We start from the raw sequence: 17,352 nt of genomic DNA, 5'->3' as shown, positions 1-17,352 counted from the left end.
CAGTTTACGCCTCTTGATGTAATCCCCCGTGGATTTCGAGGTGTGTTTAGGATCATTATCCATTTGTAGAAGCCATCCTCTCTTTAACTTCAGCTTTTTCACAGATGGCATCAAGTTAGCATCCAAAATTTGCTGAAATTTTTATGAATCCGTTTTTCCTTCTACTCGTGAGAGATTCCCTGTGCCACTGGCTGCAATACAACTCCAAAGCATGATTGATCCACCCCCATGCTTAACAGTTGGACAGAGGTTCTTTTCATTAAAATCTGTTCCCCTTCTTCTCATCAGTCCACAGAACTTGTTTCCAAAATGCATCAGGCTTGTCTATATGTTCATTTGCAAAGTTCAAATGCTGATTTTTGTGGTGAGGACGTGGAAGAGGTTTTCTTCTGATGACTCTTCCATGATGACCATATTTGTACAAGTATCTCTTTATAGTGGAATCGTGTACCACAACTCCAGTGTCTGCCAGATCTTTCTGGAGGGATTGTGCAGTCAAACGTGGGTTTTGAATTGTTTTTTCTCACAATCCTGCGAGCTGTTCTGTCTGATATTTTTCTTGGTCTTCCAGATCTAGCTTTAACTTCCACTGTTCCTGATGACTGCCATTTCTTAATTACATTCCGAACAGAGGATATTGACATCTGAAAACGTTTTTCTATCTTCTTATAGCCTTCTCCAGCTTTGTGAGTGTCAACTATTTTCAGATTTCTAGACAACTGCTTAGAAGAACCCATGGTGCTGATTGTTGGGGCAAGGTCAGATTAGTCTGGGCATATAAAACCCTTGAGATTGACATCACCTGGTCTTCCCAGATGATGACTGAGAACAATCCATGACACTGGCAGGTCTCAGCTTTGCAAAGGGGGCAGTGCATAAATTCTGCAGGGGGCCCAAACTTTTGCAGACGCCATTTTTTTGTTTTCTTTTATTTTGAAAGTGTAAATGATGGAAATAAAATCTAATTTTTGTTGACATATTATAAGAATGTCTAATCTGTAATTTGATGCCTTTTGGAGATTTTTCCATCTTTCCTTGGCTTCTTTATGCACATTAATACAAATGTTTACCTGGGGTGCCCAAACTTTTGATCCCCACTGTAAAATAGATTTCAACAGAGCACCCCCCCCCCCCATCTCCCTCAAAGTACAGTCTGCAAATGTGGCATTGCACAAACATTTCCATTAAAAAAATAAAAAAAAAAAATAAACAAAAAAATAAAAATGGTAAACTCAAAGATAAATCTACATAAGCCCATCCCCTAATAAAAATTTGAATCCCCCCCCCTCTTTTCCAATTTTTCAAATAAGAAAAATAAAAGAAACATTTGCTATCTTCGCGTGCGGAAATTTCCCAACTATTTAAATACAATGTTCATAATCCCATACGGTAAATGGCATAAATGTAATTAAAAAAAAAAAGTCAAAAATTGCTGATTTTTGATCACATCCCAGAAAAAATTGGAATAAAAACGTAAAACAGATCAAAAAGTCACAAAAACGCCGAACCGATAAAAATGACAAATTCATGCAAAAAAAATGAGCGCTCATACAGCCGCGCATACAGAAAAGTAAGAAGTCTATATTCCCTTTTTTTTTTCAATTTTACACCCACAAATATATATTTTTTCCATTGCTTCGTACACTTTATAGTAAAAATAAAAGTACAATTGGTCGCGTAAAAAACAAGCCCTCATACGGGTCTGTGGATGGAAAAATAAAAGGGTTAGGGGTCTTATAAGGGGAGGAGGAAAACGAAAGCGCAAAAAAGGAAATTGGCTGAGTCCTCAAGGGGTTAATGGAATATTCCGGCAATACAGATGAGATAAACCACCTGGACAGTGATTGGTTGGACAGACTCATTATTACAATCATCCTTGTTTATTTGCTATTTTTTTTTTTTTTTTATCCCAGTCTGGTCCCCTGAAGTTCTGCTTGTTGAGAAACACGTCGGGATGTTAGTAATTGGAGTAAATAGGGGTACACCGGGGTCAGGTTTCAGCATAGGTTCCCCCTTTATGGGATGGGTGCTCCGGGGAACATTTCAAAGATAATTCTTTTGTCCCCATTCACATTTGTGCTTGTTGGATTTTATAACTCTTCCTGTTGCATTACTTTGTGTACAAAAAAGAAAAACACTTTGTGGTCATGTGACCCCAGTTGGGGCCCAAGTTTCTGCGTAGCCCTAACCTAAGAGAAGAGGTTACGATTGTGTCCCTAATAAAATCGGCAACAGTTACGTGACGCTCTCAATGTATCGTTCTGGAGCTGTCTAGATTAGATACAACTAGATTAGATACAAGGATTAGATACCGACCGGGTTTACAGACTCTGTGGTGAGGGAATTGATCATTCGTAGTGTAGGTCAGTGGTGTTCAAACTGTGGACCTCCAGATGTTGCAAAACTACAACTCCCAGAATGCCCAGACAGCCGTTGGCTGTCTTGGCATGCTGGGAGTTGTAGTTTTATAACCTCTGGAGGTCCACAGTTTGGAGACCACTTACGCAGTTGAACGATTTACCTGTTGGCGTTTTTTTTTGTCCCGTCGCGCACAAAAAAAATAGACTTTTCTACATCTTTTCATCAGACAGTATCACACATAATAGGCTTAGATATGCAGCTCAGCAGACAGTATTGCATATGATAAGCTTAGATACACAGCTCAGCAGAGAGTATCACACATAATAAGCTTAGATATGCAGCTCAGCAGACAGTATTGCATATGATAAGCTTAGATACACAGTTCAGCAGACAGTATCACTCATAATAAGCTTAGATACACAGCTCAGCAGACAGTATCACACATTATGAACTTAGATACACAGCTCAGCAGACAGTATCACATATGATCAACTTAGATACACAGCTCAGCAGACAGTGTCACACATAATAAGCTTAGATACACAGCTCAGCAGACAGTATTGGACAGGACAAGCTTAGAAACACAGCTCAGCAGAGGGTATCACACATTATAAGCTTAGATACAAAGCTCAGCAGACAGTATCGCACAGGAAAAGCTTAGATACACAGCTCATTAGACAGTACCCCACGTTATAAGCTTAGATACACAGCTCATCAGAAGGTATCACACATTATAAACTTAGATACAAAGCTCATCAGACAGTATCACACATGATAAGCTTAGATACACTGCCCATCAGACAGTATAACAAATGATCAACTTAGAAACACAGCTCAGCGCAGACAGTATCACATATGATAAGCTTAGATATGAAGCTCAGCAGGCAGTATCACACAGGATAAGCTTAGATAAACAGCTCAGCAGACAGTATCACATATGATCAGCTTAGATACACAGCTCATTAGACAGTATCTTACATGATCAGCTTAGATACACAGCAGGCTTAGATACACTGCTCAGAAGACAGTATCACACATGATAAACTTAGATACATAGCTCATCAGACAGTATCACACATGATAGGCTTAGATACACAGCTCAGCAAACAGTATCGCACAGGATAAGCTGACATACTCAGCTCAGCAGATTGTATCACATATGATAAGCTTAGATACACAGCTCAGCAGACTGTATCACACATGATAAGCTTAGATACACAGCTCAGCAGACTGTATCACATCCAATAAGCTTAGATACACAGCTCAGCAGACTGTATCACATATGATAAGCTTACATACACAGCCCAGCAGACTGTATCACATATGATAAGCTTAGATACACAGCTCAGAAGACTGTATCACATATGATAAGCTTAGATACACAGCTCAGCAGACAGTATCGCACAGGATAAGCTTAGATACACAGCTCAGCAGACTGTATAACATATGATAAGCTTAGATACACAGCTCAGCAGACTGTATCACATCCGATAAGCTTAGATACACAGCTCAGCAGACTGTATCACATATGATAAGCTTACATACACGGCTCAGTAGACTGTATCACATCCGATAAGCTTAGATACACAGCTCAGCAGACAGTATCACATATGATAAGCTTAGATACATAGCTCATCAGACAGTATCGCACATTATAAGCTTAGATACACTTTTTATCAGACAGTATCACACATGATAAACTTAGATACACAGCTTACCAGACAGTATCACACATAAAATGTCCCCTGATCCAGCTACTATTCCTCACAGGGTCTATTTCAGTGGTCTCCAAGCTGTGGCCCTCCAGATGTTGCAAAACTACAACTCCCAGCATGCCCAGAAAGCCAATGGCTGTCCGGACATGCTGGGAGTTTTCGTTTTGCAACATCTGGAGGTCCACAGTTTGGAGACCACTGGCATAGCTAAACGATTTTTATCCATCTTTATTATGTACTTTATTACTTTATTGTGGCGTTAATGTGCATGTGCGCCAAATTTATACAACGTGCGCCACATTTGATTGATTTTGCGCAGGAACACATCTCTGCAATGTCTCGTCCGTGCGCCATGTTCTACAAAACAGAGACTTTCCTACACAGGCGCACATCAAAAAAAGCTACGCCCCACCCCCACCTTGTGACTTACTGGAGGCAAAAGAAAAAACTCCCAAATGATGTCAGTTACCACTGTCTACTTACCTTGTGCACCACTATACGTGAACATAACCACTTACCTTGTGCACCACTATACGTGAACATAACCACTTATCTTGTGCACCACTATAAGTGAACATAACCACTTACCTTGTGCACCACTATAGGTGAACATAACCACTTACCTTGTGCACCACTATAAGTGAACATAACCACTTACCTTGTGCACCACTATAAGTGAACATAACTACTTACCTTGTGCACCACTATACGTGAACATAACCACTTACCTTGTGCACCACTATAAGTGAACATAACCACTTACCTTGTGCACCACTATAAGTGAACATAACCACTTACCTTGTGCACCACTATAAGTGAACATAACCACTTACCTTGTGCACCACTATAAGTGAACATAACCACTTACCTTGTGCACCACTATAAGTGAACATAACCACTTACCTTGTGCACCACTATAAGTGAACATAACCACTTACCTTGTGCACCACTATAAGTGAACATAACCACTTACCTTGTGCACCACTATAAGTGAACATAACCACTTACCTTGTGCACCACTATAAGTGAACATAACCACTTACCTTGTGCACCACTATAAGTGAACATAACCACTTACCTTGTGCACCACTATAAGTGAACATAACCACTTACCTTGTGCACCACTATAAGTGAACATAACCACTTACCTTGTGCACCACTATAAGTGAACATAACCACTTACCTTGTGCACCACTATAAGGGAACAAAACCACTTACCTTGTGCACCACTATAAGTGAACATAACCACTTACCTTGTGCACCGCTATAAGTGAACATAACCACTTACCTTGTGCACCACTATAAGTGAACATAACCACTTACCTTGTGCACCGCTATAAGTGAACATAACCACTTACCTTGTGCACCACTATAAGTGAACATAACCACTTACCTTGTGCACCACTATAAGTGAACATACCTACTTACCTTGTGCACCACTATACGTGAACATAACTACTTACCTTGTGCACCACTATAAGTGAACATAACTACTTACCTTGTGCACCACTAAAAGTGAACATAACCACTTACCTTGTGCACCACTATAAGTGAACATAACTACTTACCTTGTGCACCACTATAAGTGAACATAACTACTTACCTTGCGCACCGCTATAAGTGAACATAACCACTTACCTTGTGCACCACTATGAGTGAACATAACTATTTACCTTGTGCACCACTAAAAGTGAACATAACCACTTACCTTGTGCACCACTATAAGTGAACATAACCACTTACCTTGTGCACCACTATAAGTGAACATAACTACTTACCTTGTGCACCACTAAAAGTGAACATAACCACTTACCTTGTGCACCACTATAAGTGAACATAACTACTTACCTTGTACACCACTATAAGTGAACATAACTACTTACCTTGCGCACTGCTATAAGTGAACATAACCCCTTACCTTGTGCACCACTATAAGTGAACATAAGGTAAGTAGTCCAGGGGCTGATGTGCAGATCCGCATTTATTAACTGTAAAAGCTGGCGGCACATGCGGCTTCACTGCGCTCCGCACCGGCTCCTTTATACGCTGTCACAATTCACAATGCCTGCCCAGGAGATGGGAGCTCTGATTGGTGAATAGCTATTCACCAATCAGAGCTCTGGTCTCCCGGCGGCTGGGATTATTAATTATGACAGCGCATACATTATTCCCCATCTGGAGCCAGCGGGGAGAGCAGTGGAGCCGCATGTGACGCCGGCTTGTTAACTTAATAAATGTGGATCGCAGTGGGTCTCTGGAGAATGACCTGCTGCGATCTGCACCTCAGCCCCTGGACTATAACTTCCATCATGGAAGGAGTCTGTCCATGATAGTAGTAGTAGTCCTAAAAGTCCCGCAGCCGGGGGATGTGCAAGTGCCATCCCTCAGGGCTGCGGTTCTACAACTACTCCCATCATGAGACAGACTCTGTCTCATGATGGGAGTTATAGTCCAGGGGCTGAGGTGCAGATCGCAGCAGGTCATTCTCCAGAGACCCGCTGCGATCCACATTTATTAAGTTACCAACCCAGCGCCACATGTGGCTCCACTGCGCTCCTATATACAGCTCTCATAATTCATATTCCCCGCCTCTGGGAGACAGGAGCTCTAATTGGTGAATAGCTATTCACCAATCAGAGTTCCCGTCTCCCGGCGGCGGGGACTATGAATTATGACAGCGTATACAGGAGCCTGGAGCCGACTGGGTGCGCAGTGTAGCCGCATGTGCTGCCGGCTTGGTAACTTAATAAATAAGGAACGCAGCGGGTCTCTGGAGAATGACCTGCTGCGATCTGCACCTCAGCCCCTGGACTATAATTCCCATCATGGAAGGAGTCTGTCCATGATGGGGGTAGTAGTCCTAAAAGTCTCGCAGCCGGGGGATGTGCAAGTGCCATCCCTCAACGCTGCGGTACTACAACTACTCCCATCATGGGACAGTAGTCCAAGGGAAGAGGGACAGATCGAAAGGGGGTCTCACTCCTGAGACCCCCTGTGACCTTTACTGCTCCACCCCATAGTGATGACGTCATTAGGGGGTGGAGCTACACAGTCCAGGCCTGACTCTGTTCTCATTTTGCATAATGGGAACAGAGCCTTTCTGGCAGTGTGTTCTCAAACAGGGAGTTTCCCGCTGTTGCTTAAAGGGGTACTCCGCCCCTGGCATCTTATCCCCTATCCAAAGGATAGGGGATAAGATTTTAGATCGCCGCGGTCCCGTTGCTGGGGACCCCGGGGACCGCCGCTGCGGCACCCCGCCATCATTACTGCACAGAGCGAGTTCGCTCTGTGCGTAATGACGGGCGATACAGGGGCCGGAGCAGCGTGACGTCATGAATCCGCCCCTCATGACATCACGGCCCGTCCCCTTAATGCAAATCTATGGCAGGGGGCGTGACGACCATCACGCCCCCTTCCTATAGACTTGTATTGACGGGGGCGGGCCGTGACGGGCGGGCCATGACGGGCAATCTTTCTCTGCGCAGTAATGATAGCAGGGTGCTGCAGCAGCGATCCCCGGGGTCCCCAGCAGCGGGACCCCGGCGATCTGAAATCTTATCCGCTATCCTTTGGATGTCTAGGGGCGGAGTACCCCTTTAACTACAGCCCCCATGATGGGAGTTGTAGTTTAGCAACAATTGGAGGCTCCCTGTTTATGAACACGCTGCATTATGTGTGCTCTCCCCAGGTGAGAGCGCAAAAAATCTACTAACCCATATTTCTTGTTCTTCTTTTCTTCTCATTTCAGATACGTGAATGCGGAGGACTATGTCAGATTCGACGATGAACAGCATTTTTTTAATTTCAATAAAATGGTTAGTGAGGGCTGTGGGGGAGTGTTTATTTTTTTCTAAATAATTTTTTTTTCAATGTGTCGTGTTTTTATAATTGAGTTTTCAGGCTTAGTAGTGGAAGCCATCTTATAGACGGAATCCATTACTAAGCCGGGGCTTAGCGTTAGCTCCAAAATCAGTTAGTGCAAATCCCCAATTAGTACCCCGGTATCCACCACCACAGGGGTGCCGGTAAGAGCCATTAGCAACAGGCCCAGAGCATCAAAATGGCGCTCCTGGGCCTAGGTGGTAACAGGCTGGTGTTAATTAGGCTGGGGAGGGCCAGTAACAATGGTCCTCGCCCACCCTGGCAGCGTCAGGCTGTTGCTGCTTGGTTGGTATCTGGCTGATATTGAAAATAGGGGGAACCCTATGCATTTTTTTTAAATTAATAAAAAAACAAACGCATAGGGTTGCCCCTATTTTCAGTAAAAGCCAGATACCAACCAAGCAGCAACAGCCTGATGTTACCAGGGTGGGCGAGAACCATTGTTTCTGGCCCTCCCCAGCCTAAATAGCACTAGCCTGTTACCGCCTAGACCCAAGAGCACCATTTTTTACACTCCGGGCCTGTTGCTGTGGCTCTTACCGTCACCCCTGGGGCGGTGGGTACAGGAGTAATAATTGGGTTAGCACTAACTGATTTTGAGGCTAACGCTAAGCCCCGGCTTAGTAATGGATTCTATCTACAAGATGGCTTCCACTACTAAGCCTGAAAATTCAATTATAAAAAAACACGACACATAAAAAAAAAATATTTAAAAAACACTCCCCCACAGCCCTCATTAACCCTTTTATTGATATTTAAAAAAAAAACACTGTTCATCGTCGCAATCCACCAAATCTGACGTAGTCCTCTGCATTCACATATCTAAAATGAGAAAAAAAAAAGGTTAGTACATTTTTGGCGCTCTCCCCTGGGGTGTTCCTAAACAGGGAGCCTCCAATTGTCGACGTCTGCCTACTGTATCCTGTATATATAATCATCTATAGACGGCTTTATATACAGGATAGCGCACAAAGACTTAACCCAGAACTGCTCAGCAGCAGTGTGGGTTAACTCTTTCCATGCTGGGCTCCTGTATAGTATACATGGGTACACTATTCACCCCTGTATACTATACAGCTGGCGGAGGTAAGTAGCGATGCTCTGCACCCTGTATACACCTGTGAACTGGGCGCTCTGCATCCGACCCATGGAGTGGTACCTGAAGGCAGTGAAAAAAATTGCCACAGGGTACAAAAATGACTGTTTCCACACGCCAGCAAAAAAGAAAGAAAAAAACGCAAAAAACCTCAATGGAATCCAATGGAATCCAAAGCAATAGAACAAAATCCCTGTGTCCACTTTTCCTGTGAGGTGCAGATCAGGTGAACAAATAGAACTGTGGGGAGATTTAGAGCTTTATCAGAATGTATCATGTGGCTTGCACAAGTATGGTAGGTCTGGTGCAATTACACCAAATCTACACCAACCAAAACATCTACATACCCCAACATTGATAAGTTTGCCCCACATTGATATATAGGACATTAGGATATCTGTTGGGACATATCAGAAGGTGGGTGGGATAATATTGTTTCAGGATCCCAATTGTCCCACACCCCATCCCCTAAGTGTGTCCCGGTGTCCGTCCTCACACCTCACACTATGTCCAGAGGAGAACGGCACAATCCAAACACCGAATGTGTGAACAGCGTCCAGAATAGGCCACATACTGTACTGTATAGAGAAGGTAGATGATATCGCCATCTGGTGGACACATGGAGAATTACAGGCCAGAGACACCCACTGGAGTATAATGGACACCTCATATATGATTATATCAGTCCCAGTGTTCCCCTGCACAGTGGTCTCCAAACTGTGGCCCTCCAGATGCTGCAAAACTACAACTCTCAGCATGCCCGGACAGCTGTTGGCCAATATCATATGTGATACTTTCTTATGAGCTGTGTATCTAAGCCTATCATATGTGATACTTTCTTATGAGCTGTGTATCTAAGCCTATCATGTAATACTGTCTGCTGAGCTGTGTATCTAAGCTTATCATATGTGATACTGTCTGCTGAGCTATGTATCTAAGCTTATCATATGTGATACTGTCAGATGGGCTGTGTATCTAAGCTTATCATATGTGATACTGTCTGCTGAGCTGTGTATCTAAGCTTATCATATGTGATACTGTCTGCTGAGCTGTGTATCTAAGCTTATCATATGTGATACTGTCAGATGGGCTGTGTATCTAAGCTTATCATATGTGATACTGTCTGCTGAGCTGTGTATCTAAGCTTATCATATGTGATACTGTCTGCTGAGCTGTGTATCTAAGCTTATCATATGTAATACTATCTGCTGAGCTGTGTATCTAAGCTTATCATATGTGATACTGTCTGCTGAGCTGTGTATCTAAGCTTATCATATGTGATACTGTCAGATAGGCTGTGTATCTAAGCTTATCATATGTGATACTGTCTGCTGAGCTGTGTATCTAAGCTTATCATATGTGATACTGCCTAATGAGCTGTGTATCTAAACTTATCAAATGTGATACTATCTGATGAACTGTGTATCTAAGCTTATCATATGTGATACTGTCTGATGAGCTGTGTATCTAAGCTTATCATATGTGATACTGTCTGATGAGCAGTGTATCTAAGCTTATCATATGTGATACTGTCAGATGTGCTGTGTATCTAAGCTTATCATGTGTGATACTGTCAGATGGGCTGTTTATCTAAGCTTTTCATGTGTGATACTGTCTGCTGAGATGTGTATCTAAGCTTATCATGTGTGATACTGTCTGCTGAGCTGTGTATCTAAGCTTATCATATGTGATACTGTCAGATGGGCTGTGTATCTAAGCTTATCATGTGTGATACTGTCTGCTGAGCTGTGTATCTAAGCTTATCATGTGTGATACTGCCTGCTGAGCTGTGTATCTAAGCCTCCGTGTGATGCTGTTGGATCATGTATCGTCCTCTCTTCTATAGTTATTGTGAATGATGTTTCATACCTTGTGGTTCTTTACGTTACTGTTATTACTGTTCTCTCATCTTTTTCTAGATTTTTTTGGCATTTTTTTTGCTTCTAGATAGAACTATAAGAGCACTGAGTCTGGTGTATCTAAGCCCATCATGAAGCTGTTTAATAAGCTGCTGTATGTAATCCTGTCATGTGTGATACTGTCTGCTAAACTGCTGTATCTAATCCTATGATGTGTGATACTGTCTGCTAAACTGATGTATCTAATCCTATGATGTGTGATACTGTCTGCTAAACTGCTGTATCTAATCCTATGATGTGTGATACTGTCTGCTAAACTGATGTATCTAATCCTATGATGTGTGATACTGTCTGCTAAACTGATGTATCTAATTCTATTATGTGTGATACTGTCTGCTAAACTGATGGATCTAATCCTATGATGTGTGATACTGTCTGCTAAACTGCTGTATCTAATCCTATGATGTGTGATACTGTCTGCTAAACTGATGGATCTAATCCTATGATGTGTGATACTGTCTGCTAAACTGATGGATCTAATCCTATGATGTGTGATACTGTCTGCTAAACTGATGGATCTAATCCTATGATGTGTGATACTGTCTGCTAAACTGCTGTATCTAATCCTATGATGTGTGATACTGTCTGCTAAACTGATGTATCTAATCCTATGATGTGTGATACTGTCTGCTAAACTGATGTATCTAATTCTATTATGTGTGATACTGTCTGCTAAACTGATGGATCTAATCCTATGATGTGTGATACTGTCTGCTAAACTGCTGTATCTAATCCTATGATGTGTGATACTGTCTGCTAAACTGATGGATCTAATCCTATGATGTGTGATACTGTCTGCTAAACTGATGGATCTAATCATATCATATGTGATACTGTCTGCTGACCTGTGTAGCTAAACTTATGATGTGTGATACTGTCTGCTGAGCTGTGTATCTAAGCTGGTCATGTTTAATACTGCCTGAGAACTGTGTATCTAAGCCTGTATACAGTATAATGTCTGCTGAGCTGTTGTATCTAATCCCATGATGTGCGATACTGTCTGCTGAGCTGCTGTTTCTAATCCCATGATGTGTGATTCTGTCTGTTGAGCTGCTGTATCTAATACCATGATGTGTGATACCATCTGCTGAGCTGCTGTATCTAATCCCATGATGTGTGATACTTTCTTCTGAGCTGCTGTATCTAATCCCATGTGTGATACTGTCCACTGAGCTGCTGTATCTAATCCCATGATGTGTAATACTGTCCACTGAGCTGCTGTATCTAATTTCATGATGTGTGATACCGTCTGCTGAGATGTGTATCTAAGCCTCCGTGTGATGCTGTTGGATCATGTATCGTCCTCTCTTCTATAGTTATTGTGAATGATGTTTCATACCTTGTGGTTCTTTACGTTACTGTTATTACTGTTCTCTCATCTTTTTCTAGATTTTTTTGGCATTTTTTTTGCTTCTAGATAGAACTATAAGAGCACTGAGTCTGGTGTATCTAAGCCCATCATGAAGCTGTTTAATAAGCTGCTGTATGTAATCCTGTCATGTGTGATACTGTCTGCTAAACTGCTGTATCTAATCCTATGATGTGTGATACTGTCTGCTAAACTGATGTATCTAATCCTATGATGTGTGATACTGTCTGCTAAACTGCTGTATCTAATCCTATGATGTGTGATACTGTCTGCTAAACTGATGTATCTAATCCTATGATGTGTGATACTGTCTGCTAAACTGCTGTATCTAATCCTATGATGTGTGATACTGTCTGCTAAACTGATGTATCTAATCCTATGATGTGTGATACTGTCTGCTAAACTGATGTATCTAATTCTATTATGTGTGATACTGTCTGCTAAACTGATGGATCTAATCCTATGATGTGTGATACTGTCTGCTAAACTGATGGATCTAATCCTATGATGTGTGATACTGTCTGCTAAACTGATGGATCTAATCCTATGATGTGTGATACTGTCTGCTAAACTGATGGATCTAATCATATCATATGTGATACTGTCTGCTGACCTGTGTAGCTAAACTTATGATGTGTGATACTGTCTGCTGAGCTGTGTATCTAAGCTGGTCATGTTTAATACTGCCTGAGAACTGTGTATCTAAGCCTGTATACAGTATAATGTCTGCTGAGCTGTTGTATCTAATCCCATGATGTGCGATACTGTCTGCTGAGCTGCTGTTTCTAATCCCATGATGTGTGATTCTGTCTGTTGAGCTGCTGTATCTAATACCATGATGTGTGATACCATCTGCTGAGCTGCTGTATCTAATCCCATGATGTGTGATACTTTCTTCTGAGCTGCTGTATCTAATCCCATGTGTGATACTGTCCACTGAGCTGCTGTATCTAATCCCATGATGTGTAATACTGTCCACTGAGCTGCTGTATCTAATTTCATGATGTGTGATACCGTCTGCTGAGATGTGTATCTAAGTCGGTGTATCTAAGCCATCCCTGTTCAATATCATGTTCAATCATGTATATAAACTTATCATGTATGATAATATCTGGTTAACCACTGTATCTAAGCTTATCATATGTGATACTGCCTGCTAAAATGCTGTATCTAAGCCTATCATATGTTATGTTGTATCTAATCCTGTCATGTTATACTGTATCAAAGCCTATTATGTTTATTACTGTCCTGTAATCCTGTCATATCTTTTACTGTATCTAAGCTTATCATAAGGAATACCGTACTGTAAGCCTATAATATGTCACATGATCATGTCTGGTGAAGCACTGTATCTAAGCTAATCATATGTGATACTGCCTGCTGGGATACGTTATGCATATTTATCATATGTAATACTGTGGCACAGCCTATCCTAGTTTTTCCCAAAAGGGTGCCTCCAGCTGTTGAGCATGCTGGGAGTTGTAGTTTCCCCTTTTGGGAAACCCTGTGGTAATTGCTGAGGCCGGGCTGCCCCTCCTCCTCCGTCCTCTGGACCATTCAGCTGGTAATTCTATGGCTGATTACCCCCTACCCTTCCGCTCCTGCCTCCCATGAAGCCTCCTCATTGTGCCCCCCTGCCAGGACGCCCCCCACATAATCATTAAGGACGCCCCTCCTGCCCAAACATTCAGTCACTTGAGCCTAATCCTGGAAGAAAAGTCCCAATCTGTTCCCGGCCATGGAAGGAGCCGTCAGCGTCCAGAGATCAAACAGTCCGACCAAAAAGGGCAGAAGGTCCCAAAAACACTGAAAATAATAATAATAATAAGATCCTGAATGTATCTCCAGGACGCACAACGGGGGAGATTTATCAAAACCAGTGCAAAGGAAAACTTGCCCAGTTGCCCATAGCAACCAATCAGATCGCTTCTTTCATTATTATGAAGGCCTGTGAAAAATGAAAGTAGCGATCTGATTGGTTGCTATGGGCAACTGGGCAAGTTTTCCTTTGCACTGGTTTTGATAAATCTCCCCCAACGTCTCTGAGTTGTCTTGGATGCCGTCCACTTCTCTAATAGCAAAACATCCATTTATTATTCTTTTCTATGATTTGGGAGATCGGGGGAAAAATTATTCTCTCCTAAATATTTATCTCCTACAATAGATCAGATATTGGTGACAGCCGGATCATTATAGAGGTCAATGACATGAACGTTCTGAAATCTATTTATCTATCCCATATCTATTATCTATCTACCTCATATCTATCTCATATTTATCTATCTATCTATCTCCTATTTATCTATCTATCTATCTATCTATCTATCTATCTATCTATCTCATATCTATCTCATATCTATCTCATATCTATCTATCTATCTCATATCTATCTATCTATAATCTCATATCTATCTATCTCATATCTATCTATCTCATATCTATCTATCTATCTATCTATCTATCTATCTATCTATCTCATATTTATCTATCTATCTCATATCTATCTATCTATCTCATATCTATCTATCTATCTATCTATCTATCTATCTCATATTTATCTATCTATCTCATATCTATCTATCTCATATCTATCTATCTATCTATCTCATATCTATCTATCTCATATCTATCTATCTATAATCTCATATCTATCTATCTCATATCTATCTATTTATCTATCTATCTCATATCTATCTATCTATCTATCTCATATCTATGTATCTCATATCTATCTATCTATCTCATATCTATCTATCTATCTATCTCATATCTATCTCATATCTATCTATTATCTATCTACCTCATATCTATCTATCTATCTATCTCATATCTATCTATCTATCTATCTCATATCTATCTATCTATCTATCTCATATCTATCTATCTATCTCATATCTATCTATTATCTATCTACCTCATATCTATCTAACTATCTATCTATCTATCTATCATCTATCTATCTATCTATCTATCTATCTATCATCTATCTATCTATCTGTCTATCTAGTATTCCAGGAGAGCAGCACAACCAAAAAAGCAAGACAAAATAGAGATAAGGTGCAAGCTGTATGGGAGCCTGGGTCAGAGGATCCGCTTACATAAAAATCCAAGAAGCAGCAGCACACAAAAGGTATTCGTGTCAAAAGGTGGAAGTTTATTCCGTTAATCCAGTGAACAAAATGTGAGCAACATATCTATCTATCTATCTTAGATCCTTACATCCTCCATTCTCTTATGTATATTATATATTCTCTTATATATGTTCTTGTAAATATATAAATAAAGTTACTATATAAGTTCTATGTACTGTTAATGGTTAAATATTGTTATGTGGAGTAAAATATAAATGGTTTTGGCTCTTAGAATGTTGTGATGGACAAAGATGAAGATCATTGTCTCCTGGGAGGAGGAGGAGGAGGGCGTTTTGTCCATGAGACATTGGTATCAATAAAGAGCAAACACCATTCTATCAGGTGACCTCGTGGCGCAACGGTAGCGCGTCTGACTCCAGATCAGAAGGTTGCGTGTTCAAATCACGTCGGGGTCAGAAGTCCTTTTTTACTTAATAGAAACAGAAACAGGAGGTCAGTGGCCTTGCTGCCCATTTATAGACTACAGAGCGCTCCGGACTGTGGTTTAGGGGTCACCTTCCAACAAGACAATGGCCCAAAGTGCGCAGCCGAGACATCACAGCCGAGACATCACAGCCGAGACAGCGCGGCCAAGGCTGGGTTCACATCATGCTTTTCCCATACTGTTTTCAATCCGTTTTTCTAAAGAAAACCGTATGACAAAAAAACGGATGGAACAGTATGGGAAAAAGTAAACCGGATGCGTTTTTAAACCATATACTGTTTTTTAAAAGTGCATACAGTTCCGTCCGTTTTAATTAAAAAAAAAAAAAACATAGGTTTTTGAAAATGTTGTTCATTTTTAATGGGAGGGGTGTTGGGAAGGGAATTTAGGATGCAAATGCGCATGTGCAAAGAAAAAACCGTATACATGTGCGTTTCCCATTGACGTCCATGTTCCAAAAAACGTATGCGGTTGATGTAGGTTTTTAAACCAGAGACTAAACTGTGGTAAACTGCGGTTTTGAGTACGGGAGAAAACCATATAGCAAGCGAACCGCCCGCAAACGGATGCATAAGGTGTTCAGTTATTGGTCTATGTTTACGGTTTTCAATACAGTCCAATAATGAAAATATATACAGGAAACGTACATGATAAATGTGGTGTGAACCCGGCCTGACAGATAATGCTGAGAATGTTCTCTAGGGGCCCAACCAGAGCCCGGAAAAAATGGAACATCTGAGGAGACACCGGAAAATTACTTCAACTGGGGGTCTATCCAACCTGATAGAGCCCGAGAGGATCGGTAGAGATAGATAGATAGGAGATAGATAGATAGATATGAGATAGATAGATAGATATGAGATAGATAGATATTAGATAGATAGATAGATATGAGATAGATAGATAGATAGATAGATAGATAGATAGATAGATAGATATGAGATAGATATGATATAGATAGATATGAGATAGATAGATAGATAGATAGATATGATATAGATAGATATGAGATAGATAGATAGATATGAGATAGATAGATAGGAGATAGATAGATAGATAGATAGATAGATATGAGATAGATAGATAGATAGATATGAGATAGATAGATATGAGATAGATAGATAGATAGATATGAGATAGATAGATAGATAGATATGAGATAGATATGATATAGATAGATATGAGATAGATAGATAGATATGAGATAGATATGATATAGATAGATATGAGATAGATAGATAGATATGAGATAGATAGATAGGAGATAGATAGATAGGAGATAGATAGATAGATATGAGATAGATAGATAGATAGATAGATAGATATGAGATAGATAGATAGACAGATATGAGAGATAGATAGATAGATAGATATGAGATAGATAGATAGATAGATATGAGAGAGATATGAGATAGATAGGAGATAGATAGATAG

At 40.9% G+C, this 17,352-nt stretch overlaps 1 protein-coding gene and 1 non-coding gene across 3 annotated transcripts in view; both read left to right on the top strand.

The window, feature by feature from the left end:
• Positions 1–14,348: 14,348 nt before the first annotated feature.
• The window catches only part of LOC130367602 (transcription factor HES-7.1-like), a 31,220-nt gene continuing 28,216 nt past the window's right edge, over positions 14,349–17,352 (top strand). For both annotated transcript variants that reach the window (XR_008892108.1, XR_008892109.1), the window contains exons 1-2: positions 14,349–14,540; positions 15,350–15,523. The gene's annotated coding sequence lies outside the window, so the exon portion shown is untranslated. The remainder of the gene's footprint in view (positions 14,541–15,349; positions 15,524–17,352) is intronic.
• On the top strand, positions 15,818–15,889 carry TRNAW-CCA (transfer RNA tryptophan (anticodon CCA)). The gene has a single exon. It is a non-coding gene; the product is annotated as a tRNA-Trp (tRNA).

Source organism: Hyla sarda, chromosome 4 (genome assembly GCF_029499605.1).
Source record: "Hyla sarda isolate aHylSar1 chromosome 4, aHylSar1.hap1, whole genome shotgun sequence".
NCBI classification, from domain to species: Eukaryota; Metazoa; Chordata; class Amphibia; order Anura; family Hylidae; genus Hyla; species Hyla sarda.
This window is presented reverse-complemented; position numbering and strand designations above follow the sequence as displayed.